We start from the raw sequence: 18,094 nt of genomic DNA, 5'->3' as shown, positions 1-18,094 counted from the left end.
CAGCAGGGTTCGCTTTTGCTACTTTTATGGACTCTGACGAAACACTAAAAGCATCCTTTGAAGCGGAAGTACAGCGCGGACGCTATTCAACAATCAAACAAATTAACAATGACAAGATGACAGACGATTAGCCATGGCAAATTATTGTTGTACTAGGCTAAGCAGTTGCATTTGATACACAGAATCGGATTCTAATATGGCGATTGTGTTTTGCATGCTGTTATTGAACATACCGTGTGAGATTGACTGGCCAAGACAGGCGGAGCCTCGGGGCGGCTGTTTCGTGAGTGTCGCTTTCCTGGAAGTGGCGACACTTTGACAGTCCAAAAAGTCACGAAAGTGAGAGTGATTACGTGCCTGTGTGACTCGGGGTAGCACAAGGTTCCCTTTCATGGTTTATTTTTCCCCTATGCATTTTTATATACTCCAGTTCGAAAGGGTGAGGCCTACAAAGAAAAGAACACAGTGCCTATAGTCTAACATGGTGGAGGTCCAATGATGTTTTGGGGTTGTTTTGCTGCCTCTGGCACTGGATGCCTTGACAGTGTGTGTCAAGTTCAAAAATAGATCCTTAGGTAGACATTGTAAAATTACCCAAAAATAAGGAGAGAAGACACTCAGTTTTCTTGGCCAAGGAGAGCAAAAGAGTGACTAGTGACAGTCACCAAAATTGATCTAAAGAAAAAAAATCCTCCTTGGTATTTTATTTAGGGGTTTGTCCTAATACAAAATGGATGCCGCCCTGAGGGAGGGGGAAAAGCAAGCTGGAGACACCCATGTGATTTTTATTGGATATGTGTGTGCATGTAGGTGGAACTAAGTGAGTACACGTGTGTAAGCAAAGGCTCATGTAAACAATCATGTAAACAGTCAAAATGACCCAGACACTTCAGTTATGCAACGCTGCGGCTATGGAAGATGTCCTCGGATGAAAAATTGTCCTCGAAGGTCTAGACTAAAGTCCAGACACCAGGTGCTGAAGATGTCTCGGAAGGTTTAGTTACGCAATGATGCGGCCATGAAGCAAGGCAGTTGTCATTCCGACCCTCTTTTACTCTTTGTAACACTTAAGCATTATACTACAACCTAGTATAGCAAGCAATAATCATTTACTGGTTACGGTATATCAATAAGAAAAATATGGCAATATGTATGAGCATGCATTAGGTATGTATGAGCACAAGCAGATATTCAATCAATCAAGCAAATATTCAATCAACCCTCGATAATTAACTCAACAGTGTGCAACAAGTCATGAAATATTGACACCATCAAAATGTTTTGGGCCAAGATGTAGGGTGTATTGTCAGAAAACTGGGTCTGCGTCAGAGGTCATGGGTGTTCCAACAGGACAATGACTCAAACCTCATACCTCAAATAGCAACAAGAAATGATTGGAGACAAAGCGCTGGAGAATTCTGAGGTGACCATCAATGTGTCCGGATCAAAATCATATCATCACCACTATGGAGAGATCTCAAAATTGCTGTTTCAAGAAGGCACCCTTCAAATCTGAGAGACCTGGAACAGTTTCGCAAAAGAGTGGTCCAAAATTCCATCTGAGAGGTGCCCAAAACTTGATGGTTATAGGAACCGATTGCTTTCTGTTAATTCTTCCAAATGATGTGCAACCAAATATTGAGGTGAGGGTGCCAACAATTTTGTCCAGCCTATTTTTTGAGTTTTGGCTAAAATTGTGTCAATTTGACTTTTTTCCTCATTTGTAATTGCATTAATTTCTGTGAGAAATGCTGTATTTTCTGGAAAAATTCCAGGGGTGCCAATCATTTCGTCCATTACTGTATACTGGAAGGAATTGCTGTCGTTGCTCATCTTCTAGTCCCATTGCTCTAATATACAGTATTAACCCAATTTCAACAAATTATCAATGCCCTATTGAGTTTATGAAATAATATTTGTAAATTGCATTTAAGTCAGACAGACGGAAAATCTTAACATTCTTTGGAAATCGCACCACAGGTTCCCAATCCCAAGGTTAACGCTCACGGCGAAATTAGGGTAAACTCAACTCTCTCACATGTAGGTTGAGAAGATCTTCTCATTTTACTGTCCTCGGAGGCTTTCATCTTGTACACATGCGACAGACGTGCACACATCAAATTGCAGGCGTTTTAAAAGCTTTCTCAAGTCGTCTTTGTTTGGATGCTTTTAATGAGCAAGAAGCCCGGGGTGATGCTCTTTCAAAAGTAAACAAACATAGCTAGAGACTTCTGCGTGCCTTAGACGGATGACATATTTTCTGAAAACAGAAGACGGAACGAGTAGATGGGAAAACTGACGGAGCGAGAAGCGCGAGGTGCTATTATCCAGTTAGCAGTTTGAGCTGAGGGAATAGTGTCCTGTCATCAGAGCCACACATGCATGCAGAAGAGGGAGTAAACTTTTCTACTGCACTTTGCCATCTGTTTGCGACTGCAGTAGTCATATTGTCACTTTCCAGCCATCAATTTTCTTTTGCTCTTGTCCTAAGTAGGTTATAACAAATAAATAGCCAATATCCAATAGCTAAAGAAATGGTATGGTAATGACAAATAACAGTCTTGTGCTTAATGGAATATGAAATAATCAAAATGCATTTATTCAGTACGACGTGGCAAAATTACTCCATAATGGTCAAAACTGTCGACTTCACCTTTACTGTCGCACCTCCCGAACGATATTTTATGCCACCATAGTTAGTCTTTTGTCATTTCCCTTCCCCGGCTTCGGAGAATGTAAACAAACCAAGCCGTGACAGCTAACCGACACGCTAACCCGAACTGAGTGATGTTTCAAAGTCTTCGAAGCGAAAAATCACACATAACAAGCCCGGATCATTTCACACAACTGCTGGGTTGTCGATTGTTTTCGCTGATCGGCAACCCGCCCGGTGGCGAGCAAGTTAGAGCTCGTTGTTCCCCTGCTGAGGACTCGTTTGCGGGGAAGCAGCTGGACAATGACCGCCGGAAAAACAGGCCGACATCGAAGGAGCGCTTAGCTGCCACATGGTCATTGAATATGGCAAAATAATGCTTTACTACACAGCAAAGACATAAACAGAGAGACATTCATAGGAGAGCGGCTGCAGTTGTTGTGCAGCTAACATGAAAGAATGTGTATGAGGAGAGCTTTTTACATGCCCATCCATGATCAAACGTAAGTAAATAGTCCTTTATTTAAAGAAAGTTTGTAGTGTTTACTTTGTACTCTCTGTATTCGCGGCCATTTTTAACACAAAGTTGCAATTTCTGATCGGGTGGAAAATTTGACTGAACACCGGGCACATGAAGAGGGCAATAAGCCGAGTGTAGTGCTCTCCCAGCTGGGGGATGTGCGACAAGCCGCCAGTCATCGGCCGAGTGGACAAGGAGCATGTCAGCCACAAAATGCAAGCCACCTACGTATTAAAATGATCTCAGTATTTGACATAGTACAAAACACGATGTTTAATCACTTCGTCGTAAATCCAATAGTCCCACAGTAGTAGGGCTTGTTTTGGCCAATATGCACCAGTGAATGGGAACCTTTTGAAACTCCAAAAAGGCTCACACACCTCTCCCTGGTGCAGCAACATTTTTCTGCAGCCGTTTGGCTGGCGTGATGCGAAAAATAAACGAATTAATCTGCAAAATCAGCTGAATCCTTAGTCCATCTCATACAACAGTATGAGATGGACTGGCTGGATAGTAAGGGTGTAACGGTACATGTATTCGTATTGAACTGTTTCGGTACTTGGTGGTCAGTTCGGAACGGAGGCGTACCGAACGAGTTTCATACGTAATGTAACCCTTACTTTTTGAGGCTGCGAGTCGATCGGGTTACAGTTTCTTTTTGTAGATTATATTTACTCCGTATTCTCTACTATAATGAGGACCATCACAGTAGGACAGTAAAAAACGTCAACGGCGCGACAACGTGGCCGCCGCGAGAATGCAGTGAAACTCGGCCGTCAAAGTCAATCAGCCAATGCACACCAGTCGCAGTGCGGCCGCGTGTTAGACGCGTCCCAGAAGCGGCTCAACGCGATGCACGCGAAAAGAACGGCAGAGTTTATTATTTGACGCGAGACGCGACCCTCCTGCGTCAATACTACTAGCTAGCAGACCGGAACTCACTCGTGTAAAAATACGGTGGATCCGGTTGATTTTCAAACTAATATGCAATCGTAACCCCCTTTTTGAGTCCATCAGATCTCTTGAGTGGTAGATCGGGGCCCAGTTGACTTGCCTTTGTTGATTTACAGTTGTCTTTTCTGCTATAATAATAACCAACACGGCCCCATGTTCAATTCAAAACAAAAGTTATGAACAGAACCGTTGACATAGGGCAGCCTTGGCGGAGTCCAACCCTCATTGGATTACTGCTGGCTATGTGGACCAAACTCTGGCACCTGTCATACAGGGACTGGACCACCCGTATCAGGGGTTGCAGTTGCCTGCTATACCAGACTCACCGCTGTTCCAGCGATTGAGTCTGGCGACCGTCCGGCAGATCAAATTCCGAAGGCGGAGCAAGCCACAGCAAACAGACAGCGGAGTGGACCAATCAGCGATGGGCAGACGTGACATTGTTAAAGCGACAAGTAATTAGCGTGAGCAGAGAATGGAGACGTTTATTCAACATGGCTAGCGCGAGCCATGTTGACTGTTGTCAATGACTTGGGTCGATGTGTTTTTGGTCATTTAAAACTGGTTTTACCGCGGATTGGAACATATTCTCAACTCTCCTGTTCGCCATCTGTGTTGTTGTAGAGACAAATTTCGGCGCGCAAGAGTGAGGTTACTCGTTAAGAACACGTCACGCAAATAAACGAATCTGATTGGACGATTGATTTTGTACTTGTTCGAGAGGCCGTTAATGGGCTGGGTCCCAGACTATTTCTCACAGTGTTTGAAAACTAAAGGGAGAATAGTCTGGCTGTGCCAGGCAAGGGTTGCAGTACCCTATACTCAGAGAGCACCCTCCAAAGGACTCCAAGCCTTCTCCAAGTCCACAATACACGTGTAGACTGGTTTGGCTAATGCCACGAAGTCTGAGAATCCTGCTGAGGGTATAAAGTTGATCGACTGTTCCACAGGGAGGACGAACACCACACTACTGCTCCTGAATCCAAGATTCTACTACCTGACGGACGCTGCTCTCCAGTTCCCCTGATTAGACCTATAATTGGAACATACCTTTTGCTCTTTATGTTTTAGATCTAATGTACCGTTAAATTTCCCAAACATTTTAACATAAACTGTCCGGAAATTGGGTGGAATAACTTCCCTCGGTTCTTCCCGTCATGCTCTAATGCTGATGCATCCAACACTCTAGGTGTTGTGGCTTTAGCCTGCGGTATTGCACTCAGGCTGTCCCTCCTCTTGCCCCTGGAAAGCAAGGTTTTAGTGGGCAGTGTGTCGGCCTGGCTGGATGAACAGCTGGGCGGTCGGGGGCCAGTGTGAGCCAGCTCAAAGGTCACGGGGGTCGCGGCCATTGAAAACCTTGGCTCCCAGCTCAAAGGTGCAGGGTGAAAGGGGATCACTCTTCTGAAGGAGAAAAGGAGCTCTTGTTTCCCCCCGTGGCTCACAAAGGACACAAAATGCAGCCAGCCAAGAAGTCTTTGCCAAACAACAAGGCTCTCCTGTCACGTGACTGCATTTTCAGCGTTTCTATGCAAGGCAACAGGAATTATTATATTTGAGCAGCGGCATTGTCATAATATATAGTGTTTATTTTTAATAAACCGGGATGTGTCGATGCACACCTCTGGAGCCATTGCCTGTGACACATAATACTCAGCCGTGGAGTGTTCATCTTTCACATTTATGATGCTCATATAGGTAGGGGGTGCGAGTCAATATCTTTCAGGGTCTTGTGCAGAGCCACTAAGCCATTCTCGGGTCTTGCTTTATCGAAAAAACAACTTTTTTTTGATTAGGAAATAGCCGAGCATGCCCTTCAGGGTACTTCCCAAGACTAGCGGGAACGCAAAGGTTAATCTTCCATTTATTGCCAGCAACAGTCAGACAGATAGTATCTTCTCAAATTCATCGTCAGTCAGATGTTATTGATCTTTTCCTGACATGACATTTTCTTGTTTCCCATGCTGCCTGCACAATTATGCATATATGATCGCTACTGAGTAAGACCTGCTTACCTCATATGGAAAAATAGTTCATAAAAAGAGGCCATGAAGCCTACATGGTCTGGTTTGGCCATCATTCATATACTGTAAGCTTCTTTATTGGATTATTCATTCTAGCTCCCTTTCAAAACAACTCCTGCAAGCCTTCCTAAAGGAAAATAGATGTGTATTTAAATACAGGTTGTCCCCAGGTTACGAACGAGTTCCGTTCCTATGCTGGCGACGTAACCCGAATTTCCGCGGAAGTCGGAGTACCTTTAAAATGTCAAAATAACTATCCAAAAGTATTGTATTCTGTCTAATGGTGGAGGATACACTGCCCTCTGGTGGCAGCATCGGGTGTGGCTGGACGGTCGTTCAATAATGCTTCCATACAGCTTCCCTCAGATGTCTCACATGAAAAAAAGGATAGCTGCGCTCTGGTTTGACTCACATAAGGCTGCTTTTTAATTAAGTTTACAGTTAGCTTGTGGAGTTACGTGTGAGCGATTTGCTATTAGAATTGTAAATACGTTAGCATTCATAGCATTTAAGCTAGCGGACTTTTGTTAGGCAAATTAGGCTAATTTAATCTACAGGGTGACCCAAAAAGATGCGTACCCATGAAAATTTCAATTGTGACTTTGATTAAAAAGCTATTTATTTCAAATTACAACCACACATTATTCAGTTTATGGAAGACCATTCACCAGAGTTTCAGCTATTTCTGTCCATTTTTAGTCAATTTATGGCTTTCCCAAGATGTGTTCCAAATGTCCACCATTCCGTTGCAAGCAAACCTGTACTCGTCTGACAAAGTTGTCAATCACTTTTACACACTCCTCTTTCGGGTTGGGAAGGGTTGTGAGAGCTTCACAATGGTTTCAGCAAGACGGGGCACCACCTCATACAGCCAACGAAACCATTGCTTGGTTGAGGCAGAGGTTCGAAGAGAGACTCATAAGCAGAAGATGCGATGTGGAATGGGCCCCACACTCACCAGATCTTAACCCCCCAGATTTTTATCTGTGGGGTTTCCTCAAAGACAATGTATACCAGGGAAATCCACAAACAATTGAGGAACTGAAAACTGCCATCAAAGCAAAAATAAGAGCCATCCCGAAAGACGAGTGTGTAAAAGTGATTGACAACTTTGTCAGACGAGTACAGGTTTGCTTGCAACGGAATGGTGGACATTTGGAACACATCTTGGGAAAGCCATAAATTGACTAAAAATTGACAGAAATAGCTGAAACTCTGGTGAATGGTCTTCCATAAACTGAATAATGTGTGGTTGTAATTTGAAATAAATAGCTTTTTAATCAAAGTCACAATTGAAATTTTCATGGGTACGCATCTTTTTGGGTCACCCTGTACTTAATGTACATATTGATCAGGCTAGATGGACGTTTGAACACCAGTCGTTTTGTGTCGAGTGTTTCATTGTTTAAATGCGTGTTGTTTTGAAAAGACGTGTACATGTATTACAGCTCTACAAATTGTCAAAAGTGTAGGACGTAAAAAGCTTCAAAAAGCACAGTTGCTTTGTTTGCTCTCTGTCAAGCTGAACAACTTTTTTTCTGAGCACATAACAAGTGATGTTAATAAAGTAAAAAAATAAGACACTGTGAGGTACAATTGGGTACTGTTTGTGTGATGAAGATGGTACCTTTTCTCATAGGCACCGTCTGTTTGCATTATCCTAACACAATTAATGTGAATTATAATACTAAGGGGCTGTGAGATATCAATAGAACCGTTATGTGGCAAGATAACAAATTTTAATAAAGTTAACAAAAAAATAAATCACCTTCATGAGCAATTATCGAGAATAGATCGAAAATTACAAACATTTCCGAAAGTATTCCGGAAACAGCCGAATGGGGCTTTGACGTCACAGCAAGGACACAAAAGGTCGAGGCAGGTGCCATCGTTGTTTATCGACGAGAGAGTTGCGTTCGTGTTTTATCAAAAATTCGCTAAAATGGTTCAAACCTGTCATGCTATTTGGTGTACAAATAGCCATTTGTCACAATGTTGTACCCATGAGTTCCCGAACGCGAGAAAAAGAGCTGGACTACGCAGACAATGAGTAAAGTTCGTCCGTGCAAAGAGGGCTAATTTTGTAGACCCGGCCTCCGGCACGGTTTTATGTCGTGCACATTTTACACCTGAAAGCTATTCGAACTATGGAAAAATGAAATCAGGTTTTGCTAAGAAATTGCTGCTGAAAGCAGGTGCGGTGCCCACCATACACGCGCAGCCACCTAAATGTCCCGGGATAGCAAGAAAGAGGACGATGACTGGCTGTAATGAGACCACCACACCACCCCAGGCTAAGCAAAGGAGGGAAATGGCCTGAGTGAGTACTTTTATAATAAAAAACATATCACGCATTGGATATAGGACTGGACACATGTATAAATTATCGCTGGTAAAATATATAGAACAAATCCTCGAATCCCGTTCATATTTGTGTCTGTTGGCAGAGCGAAAACCTATGATAGCACAATAAAGGTTAATCATTCTATATTTTGCGGTCACGGTGTATCAGCTTCACAAAAAGAAACGCAAAACAAACCATTCGGTGTTTCCCACACGATCTGTTGCCGGTGTTTAATCAGTGTGATTGCTCCCGGTTTCATTAGGCTGCATTGGCTTTCGTTTGGGCTCAAATTGATAACCCAAAACACCAAAGAAAGGTTCATAACTCTCCTCGTCACCATTAGAAGAACGTTCGTTACGTCGGATTCGTCGCTGCAACTAGAAACAAAATTGTCCGCCATCATCGCCGCCATTCAGTATTAAGCACTGAGCCCGGTGTTTCCTTGTTTTGACGTCACGCACATAATATGCTAGATTTCCGGGATCTTGGGTGCTGGTTGTTTTAGCTTGACAATCGATCCAAATTTATATCATTTTCTTGGTGCTGCGATGTAACTAAACGAAGTGGCATGATATGAATCCAAAATGCATGCGTTTATGGATACAGTAAATAATGGAATATTAGCATTTCTCCAGGTGTTGTAATACACCTTAATATGATCAATCAGGGAATAATATCTTTCCTCGTATTTACCGATCGACTGTTTGTATTACTCTAACACACCCAGTATGTAATAAATAGTACTTATACCATAGTTTAAGGGAAACAAGCAAAATATAGAGCATAAAGAGATTCACGGCGCCTTCTTATGAGGCAAACGTGTGCGTCATGAGCAAGATTGACACACCAACTCTCGCAATCGGTTCTCCCGGACGGTCCAGAACAAATGGCGGGAAGACATGTCTCAACACAAGGGACACCAAAACTCAATTTAAAACTAAGGATAGAGACTATACCGCCATTTTTCAGAGGATCGGGTATTTAATTAAAAAATATACTGTATATCTATGTTTTTCTGCTGTATGCACGTACAATCTCACTCTCCCTCCTGCTGCTTTTCCTGGTCAGCAGTGCACTGTGAGTTTTGAGTGTTAAAGTTTATGATGATTAACAGGCATTGAAGCTTTGATCTTGCCAGAGAAGCTTGGCAGCGCTACCTTCAAAGACGACAAATGTGTTAATCATCGTTTAGCTTTAAAGAAGAAGTTTTCACTTTAAAGACAAGTAGAAAAAAAAAAAAAAAAGATCCATTGAGGTACATTAAGGTACTGTTTATGCGACAAAAAAAAATTCAATTAATAAAACAACTGGAGACAAAATGGCAGACCAGACTCCGGCGTCGTAAAGTCGAAATCGCGTAAGTCGAGTACGCATAAGCCTGTATAAGCCGCAGGATTCAAGATGAGTGAAAATGTAGCATTTTATCATCCGAAAATCACGGTATGTTCATGGCCTCTGTGACCTGAGAAAAACTGAGAACTTTGCGTACAGTATTACCAAAACCGAACTGCGCTACAGTTCTCTGGTTTGATGTACACCAGGGTTCACATGATTGTGATCACATACAAAGCAAACGAGTCTGTCAGAGCAAACCCAACAGAATTTGTTTCAACTATAACAAGTGTGAATACTGTACGGCCAAATTGATGTTTTGTGTTACTGTAAGCAATTAACTATTCTTAAAAAGGAAAAACGAGATGAAAAAATAGTACAGAATTAATCTGATTATGTGTCTGGTCCCCATATTAGCTTTCTGTTACAGTATTAATTTTATGAATCTGGCTATGTATTGTCTTCAAGTAAGACAATGAGGTCAGCCAATACACTGTTCAATGCCCGACTTCTTTTATCTCGCTCTCTGTTCTGCGTCTTGTTTAGACACTGCTTTGTGATGGAAAATCTATATGGTGCAGGAGGGCAATTTAGGCGGTTTCCAACAGTGTGGATCTGAAGAGCTGAGGAAAACAGATTGAATACTATAAATCAGTGTTGCGAGTGTTTAAATTGGCGCTTTTGTGTGCACTTTTTTGTGGGCAGGTGTATTGTAAGGAGTCACTTTTTCTTGAAACTTTTGCAAAAACTGCTCTCTCGAAATGCTAGGGAAAATACTAGAGATGCACGATAATATCGGGCACCAATAATTATCGGCCGATAATGGCAATTATGACGTCACACAGGTAATCCAGATAAAACGAAATTCAACCGATAATGCAATCCGATAATTATATACTTGATTTAGCCTCCAAATGTGCGCAATCAACAGTTTTGTCCAATTCTGCTAGTTTTAAGGAGGTGTCTTTGCAGTGTAGTAATGTGATATATGTTAGGAATGGCTTACTTTTAAAGGCATTTTTGTGCAACTTGGGTGTTTACTCTCTAAGTAATTGTTTCCAAAAGCTTACCATTACACAATGTCGTTGCCATTGTTTAGATGTTGGAATTTACTACTTGTTCACATTTGATGTGGAAAAAAATAGCACTAAATTACATTTTTGCACAGTAACATTTGATCTTTGTATACTTTGAAATTTTACATACATATTTGAATAGAATTATCGGCGTGACATTATCGGTTATCGGGTGGAAGGGGCATGAAATTATTGTTTATCGATATCGGTTGAAAAATGTATTATCGTACATCACTAGAAAATACCTCTTCGGTATGAACCAAATTTGTGGAGTTGCAGTCGCCTTTTTGGATAGTGACCAATGAAACCTGATTTCAAGGACTTTGCTTGTTTGTACACTCATTACATTGTTATTGAAAAACATTCGTTAGCATCTGCGTCACGCGAAATTTCCGGTCATTTTGACACACGAACATTGTCGGTCGGTCAAACATTTGGGCTGTGCGGCGCGCCGAAAAAACGTCTTAACAACAAAAAAAAAAAAATAGGAACTTTACTATCTAGGCCTTTGCCTTGAAAAGCCCCATCTAATAATAATGGAATAAATGGCTTCTGTGTCCTGGCTCCTGGGAGGCAAACGTGACAATGGCAGCGAGGCTACTGTCGGGTCTTCACTGGTGCACACTTCTGTCCCGCTGTGGTTTGTATAAAGAGAAAAGTTGCACAAACAGCGTGGGAATTACACTGGCAATACTGTTGTACAAAACAACAGAACATAAAACAGCTGAGTCTTGGCCAAAAGTCAGTTACTCGCCAGCTTGCTACCTTTCACAATAGAAGAGAAATTGGCATAAACGTGGAATTATAATAACTTTAGCCATAGACTTCATAATGTATTGACAGGACACAGGGTGCGGGGCTGATAGAGGGCCCGCATTGTTGGCGAGGCCGTCAAAGCTGACCGAGTGGAATCACAAATTCTCATGAATGAATGCTTAAATCCCCGAATTCTTTATAAGCATGGACGTAAAACAGCCTCGAGTCTTGGTTAAAAGCAGAAAAACTGTGCAGTTAGCATTCATTTTTCGTAAATATGTCAAAGTACAATGCTAGTCTGTTAATGTAGATTGCGGCCACCTGATGTAAACAGCACTTTTCCTGTGAACATTCTTGTGAATACATGCTTAAATCCCCAAATTCTTTATTGATATGGACGTAAAACAGTCTCGAGTCTTGGTTGAAAGAAAAAAAAAAAAAAACGTGCAATTAGCATTTTTTTACGTAAATATGTGGAAGTACAATGCTAGTCTGTTAGGGAATGTAGCTAGCGGCCTTCTGCTGTAAACAAAGCTTTTCCAGTGAAGATTCTTGTGAATAAATGCATAAATCCCCGGATTCTTTATAGATATGGGTGTAAAACAGTCTCAATTTTTGGTTTAAAGCAGAAAACCGGGCAGTTAGCATTTATTTTACGTAAATACGTTGAATTATTACGCCAATGCCGTGTCGGTTCCCATTCTCCCATTGATTTTTTTCATGTTTCGAAATGAATGCATGGTACGATGAAAGTCTTGATTCTTGGTTAAAAACAAAAAAAAAAAGTGCAGTTAGCATTAATTTTTCGTAAATATGTCGAAGTACAATGCTAGTCTGTTGGTGAATGTAGCTTGCGGCCGCCTGATGTAGACAGTGCTTTCCCGGTGAAAATTATTGTGAATAAATGCTTAAATCCCCGAATTCTTTATAGATATGGAAGTAAAACAGTCTCGATTCTTGGTTAAATGCAAAAAAATGGGCAGTTAGCATTTATTTTACATAAATATGTCGAAGCACAATACTAGTCTGTTAGTGAATGTAGCTTGCAGCCACCTGATGCAAACAAAGCTTTTCCAGTTAAAATTCTTGTGAATATTATAATATTAATCACCCAAATAACGTCATGCCATTGACATGCCAGTGACGACCATGTACGTCCAAATTTCAATTGATTTTCAATAGCAGAAAAACCTGTGTGGTTGTGATTTTTTTTTTTTACCAAAAACCTACCATTACAGCTCATTGAATTTAAACTGGTGGCCAAGTTAGTCGATGCCATTGACAGCCATGCAACCGGATGTGTCCCTGAAATGTCTCCAAATCAACAGGAAGTGTACCACAAATGTCCCCAAATTAACAGGAAATGACCTGATATCAACAGGGTGTGTCCCCTAAATGCCCCCTAATCAACTGGAAGTGACCTGATAGATCTTTACCTACCAGAGCAAAGCCCTATCATAATTCATCATCTTCCACTTGCTCCGGGGTCAGGTCGCGGGGGCAGCAGCTTTAAAAGGGAAGCCCAGACTTCTCTCCCCGGCCACTTCAACCAGATCCTCCGGCGGGATCCCAAGGCATTCGCAGGCCATCCGAGAGACATAGCCTCTCCAGCGTGTCCTGGGTCGTCCCTGGGGCCTCCCAATGGTGGGACATGCCCGGAACACTTCTCCATGGAGGCGTCCAGGAGGCATCCAAAGCAGATGCCCAAGCCACCTCAGCTGGCTCCTCTCAACGCAGAGGAGTAGCGGCTCGACACCGAGTCACTCCCAGATGACCAAGCTTCTCACCCTATCTCTAAGGGAGAGCCCGGACACCCTGCGAAGGAAACTCATTTCGGCCACTTGTATCCAGAATCTTGTTTTTCGGTCACGACCCACAGCTCATGACCATAGGTGAGGGTCGGACTGTAGATCGACCGGTAAATCGAGAGCTTCGCCTTTCGGCTCAGCTCCTTCTTCACTGCAGAGTCGGCATTACTGCAGATGCTGCACCGATCCGCCTGTCGATCTCCTGCTCCCTCCTACCCTCACTCGTGAACCAGACCCCAAGATACTTGAACTCCTCCGCTTAGGGCAAGATCTCATCCCTGACCCGAGAGGGCACTTCACCCTTTTCCGACTGAGGACCATGGTCTCGGATTTGGAGGTGCTGATCTTCATCCCAACCGTTTCACACTCGACTGCGAACCGTTGCAGTGAGAGTTGAAAGTCACGGCTTGATGAAGTCAACAGCACCACATCATCTGCAAAAAGTAGGGATGCAATGCCGAGGTCACCATACCATACACCCTCAACGCTTCGGCTGCGCCTAGAAATTCTGTCCATAAAAATTATGAACAAAATCGGTGACAAAGGGCAGCCTTGGCAGAGTCCAACCCTCACTGGGAACGAATTCGACTTACTGCCGGCAAAGCGGACCAAACTCTACACCGGTCGTATAGGGACCGAACAGCCCTTACCAAGGGGCTCGGTACCCTGTACTCCTGGATCACCCCCCACAAGACTCCCCGAGGCACACGGGCGATCGCCTTCTACAGATCCACAAAACAAATGTAGACTGGTTGGGCGAACTCCAATGCACCCTCGAGGACCCTGCCGAGGGTGTAGAGCAGGTCCACTGTTCCACAGCCGGGATGAAAACCACACTGCTCCTCCTGAATTCGAGATTCGACTTCCCGACGGACCCTCCTCTCCAGCATCCCTGCATGGACTTTACAAGGTAGGCTGAGTAGTGTGATTGCTAGTCTTATCACAATTTCTCCGGAATTTGCAGTTTCTAATTGTTTAACTCATTCACTCCCAGCCATTTTCACCGGAGCAAGGCCCTTCGCTCCTAGCCGTTTTACTGGATTTTGACAGATTTTGCAAGGCCCACAGAAAATTACGTTCTATTGCTATATAGACATGGAACCCACCAAAAGATTACGCTCTTCTTTCAGCAGAAAAAAGTTCATATCTTTTTCCATTCTTTAGAATTCAGCATGAGAAAATAGCTTAGTTTGAGCAATTTTCCAATTTCTGATGAAAAAACGGAGAAATTGAGCTTTTTGTAAAAGCATACATTTCAAACATAACTTTGGCTTTAACAAAGCTATTTTTTGCTTTTGTGACATCCCAAACATCTGAATGTTTTCCTTCTACAAAATAACATAAACAAATAGACAAATAGAGCTTTCGATCGCAAAGAAACAATTTATTTGCACATAACCAAACTATTGAACTGTTGAACTATTTGCGCACATAACAACGGGGAAGGCTCTCGGCTGCTCCCTGTTGAATGAGGTGGCTCCCAGTATTCTAATGAGTCCGGATCAAGATCGGTCTCACTTTTTTCATCATCTTCATCGTTGGTTTCAACCTCAGGCTCAGGAGTAACGCAACGTGAGCTCCGCAGAACGCGTGTCGAACCTGACACTGTTGTGGCCATCACCGTCTGTCTCATCAAAATAGATTTTTTTTAAATCCTTGTTTGGCGATGGTTTTGTTTTCTTTTCAAAACACTCCTCCAGTGTCGTTTGCTTTTTTTGCGATCGTTCTCCACATTTTTCTCAAATTCTCACGTGTCTTCACAAGATCCCTCCAACTTCCGTTTCCTCACTATTTTTCTTCACTTCCTTTCTTGCCCGAGATTAGTTCTTACAAAATGTGCTACTGCCCTCCAGTGGCCAGTTTTATTGCTTTATAATGAGTTTTGAGCATTGTTCATCGCAGTTTAGGTGCAACAGAACTTAGAGATGTCTCTTGTCAAAAAAAATAAATAAATAAGAGACGTATAAATTAGGGGTGTCAAACGATTAACATTTTTAATCAAGTTAATTACAGCTTGAAAATTAATTAATCGTAATTAATCACAATCTCAATTCAAACCATCTATAAAATATGCCATATTTTTCTGTAAATTATTGTTGGAATGGAAAGATAAGACACAAGACGGATATATACATTCAACATACGGTACATACAGTAAGTACTATATTTGTTTATTATAACAATAAATCAACAAGATGGCATTACCATTATTAACATTCTGTTAAAGTGATCCATGGATAGAAAGACTTGTAGTTCTTAAAAGATAAATGTTAGTACAAGTTACAGAAATTTTATATAAAAAAACCCTCTTCATGTTTTCGTCTCAATAAAATTTGTAAAATTTTCAATCAAAAAATAAACTAGTAGCCCGCCATTGCTGATATCAATAATTACTTACACAATGCTCATGGGTGCTGAAGCCTATAAAATCAGTCGCACCCAAGCGCCAGCAGAGGGCGCCAAAACTCCGAAAAACACAAGTACACATTTCACTGTGCTGTCATTTTAATCTGTTTGAGCGGGGCATTTGTGTGTTAATTGCGTCAAATATTTTAACGTGATTAATTAGAAAAAATAATTACCGCCTGTTAACGCGATAATTTTGACAGGCTTAGTATAAATACGTTTTGGGGACACTGAAACAATTGAAAATGAACATGTTTATACGTTTTTGGCAGCAAATGAGTAAATTAATTGGCCGATTAATCGATTACAAAAATAATCATTACTTGCAGCCCTACTCACTTGACACATCTGTGACTATTACACCTTGATTGAAAAGTTTTGGAAAAAGTGACATTTCATGAACTGAATCAATAGCAACAGTTTCAACTTGTTTCACAATCCCCACAAACCATAGGCCGTAATGGACTTATTGTGCCGGACCTCAGTTTCAGATGTTCGTGAGTACCTGTATACAACCACGTGAATTATATAGTCTGATTGGAATATCCCTAAGAGCGAAAAAATTCCTAGCATGTTTGTCTACTGTGTGTAATTTGAACACATTTCCTTTTTTAGACCTTTTCTCGTCTGGTCTGCAGCCCTCCTGAGCCTGCAACTCATTCCTATTTAAGATATGGTGCATCAGGCTTAGTGGGCTGCAATTAATTCACTGCCCCCAGGGCCTCTCTGGCTTTGTATGAAGGGTCAGACTAGGTCAGGGCAGATTTTTTTTTCCCTGAGTGTAAGCAGGACTAGGTTTGCATTGGATCAGATGAGACTAGGCTAATTCTCTCCAGCAGCTGGTCCTTTTCGCTCACTGTTGACTCGCTAATGCAAAATTGGCTGCAACGCATTGCCTGACTATGAAGAAATCTCTTTACACTTCAGCTGACCAAATTTAACAAATTTAGACACCGTACATTATTTTTTTTCAGACTGTATTGATTCGGTCGTGGCTATTTTGCCTGAAGTAAGCCAACATTGTACTGGATGGAATCAAAATGGAGTTGTCTTGCATATCGTTATACCAGGCCAGCTCTTTGGCCTCCGAGTCCATCATTATCGCTGATGTCCTTGTACGGCTGCACCCATCCCCTCTCACGTAGCAGCTTTCCTGCTCATTTGGTTAGTCTGTGGGTCAGCCCGTGTGCTTTCTGTGACCACTACCCCTGCATGTGGGAGTTGTTTGCCGAATGCTGTGTCATCAGAGCTTTGCAGTCTTGCCCCAGAGCGAGCTAAGTCTAAACACTGCACTTTGTGGCTGAAAGGCCATCTGTCATGGGGAGGGATTCCGGCATCTCCTCTGAAAAGCATAAACGGGGGCGGGCTGTTAAGCTGCGTTGCAGTTCACTGTCATGGAAATGCCCCTTCTGAACAAGGCTCCGGCCTTAATCCTTCACCCTCCCGTTTCTGCAGCTGCTTTTTGAGTCTCCGTGACGGTCTGTGTATACTCGCCGCCTATTTGGCCAAGAATGAGCGGCCTCATAAAACATACTGAATCAGAGACTGGCTTTCATTTCGTCAGCTGTTGGGGGTATGTAGGCAAAGCCTAGCATCACCCTTGCACAAATTATGTAACACATACCACCATGTATATTCGGGGTGTGACAAAATATCGAAATGGTGATATATCGTGATACTTTCTATCCCAAACGGTTATCGATAAGCTCCTGTCAAGAATCGAGATATCGTTTTAAAAAGGTGTCAGTTAAAAAAAAAAGGCTGCCATTGACGGTGCTAGACACCCAATCCGTTCATTCAAAACCAGAGCATTCACAGTAGTGCTGCAACGATTATTCAATTAACTCGAGTATTCGATTAGAAAAAAATATTCGGGTTAAATTTTATAGCTTCGGGTATTAGTTAAAGTGGCGTCGTAATGGTTTGTTTTGAAAGTGTTTGCATTTAGTTTTATTGATTAGGGTGGATACACCGCACTCTGGTCTGCCTCATTTCACATGGCTGAGTCCAACCGGTCCCTGTTAAGACCAACATAAGCTTTTTTTGTGGGAATATGTGTCTAAACCATTTGTTAAGAGCACTGTAAAAAAACTAGGGCTGTCAAAATTATCGCGTTAACGGGCGTTAATTAATTTTTTAAATTAATCACGTTAAAATATTTGACGCAATTAACGCGGATGCCCCGCTCAGAGAGATTTAAATGACAGTACACAGTGAAACGCTC

Source organism: Corythoichthys intestinalis, chromosome 15, assembly GCF_030265065.1.
Source record: "Corythoichthys intestinalis isolate RoL2023-P3 chromosome 15, ASM3026506v1, whole genome shotgun sequence".
Lineage (NCBI taxonomy): Eukaryota > Metazoa > Chordata > Actinopteri > Syngnathiformes > Syngnathidae > Corythoichthys > Corythoichthys intestinalis.
Note: the sequence above shows the minus strand (reverse complement) of the source record.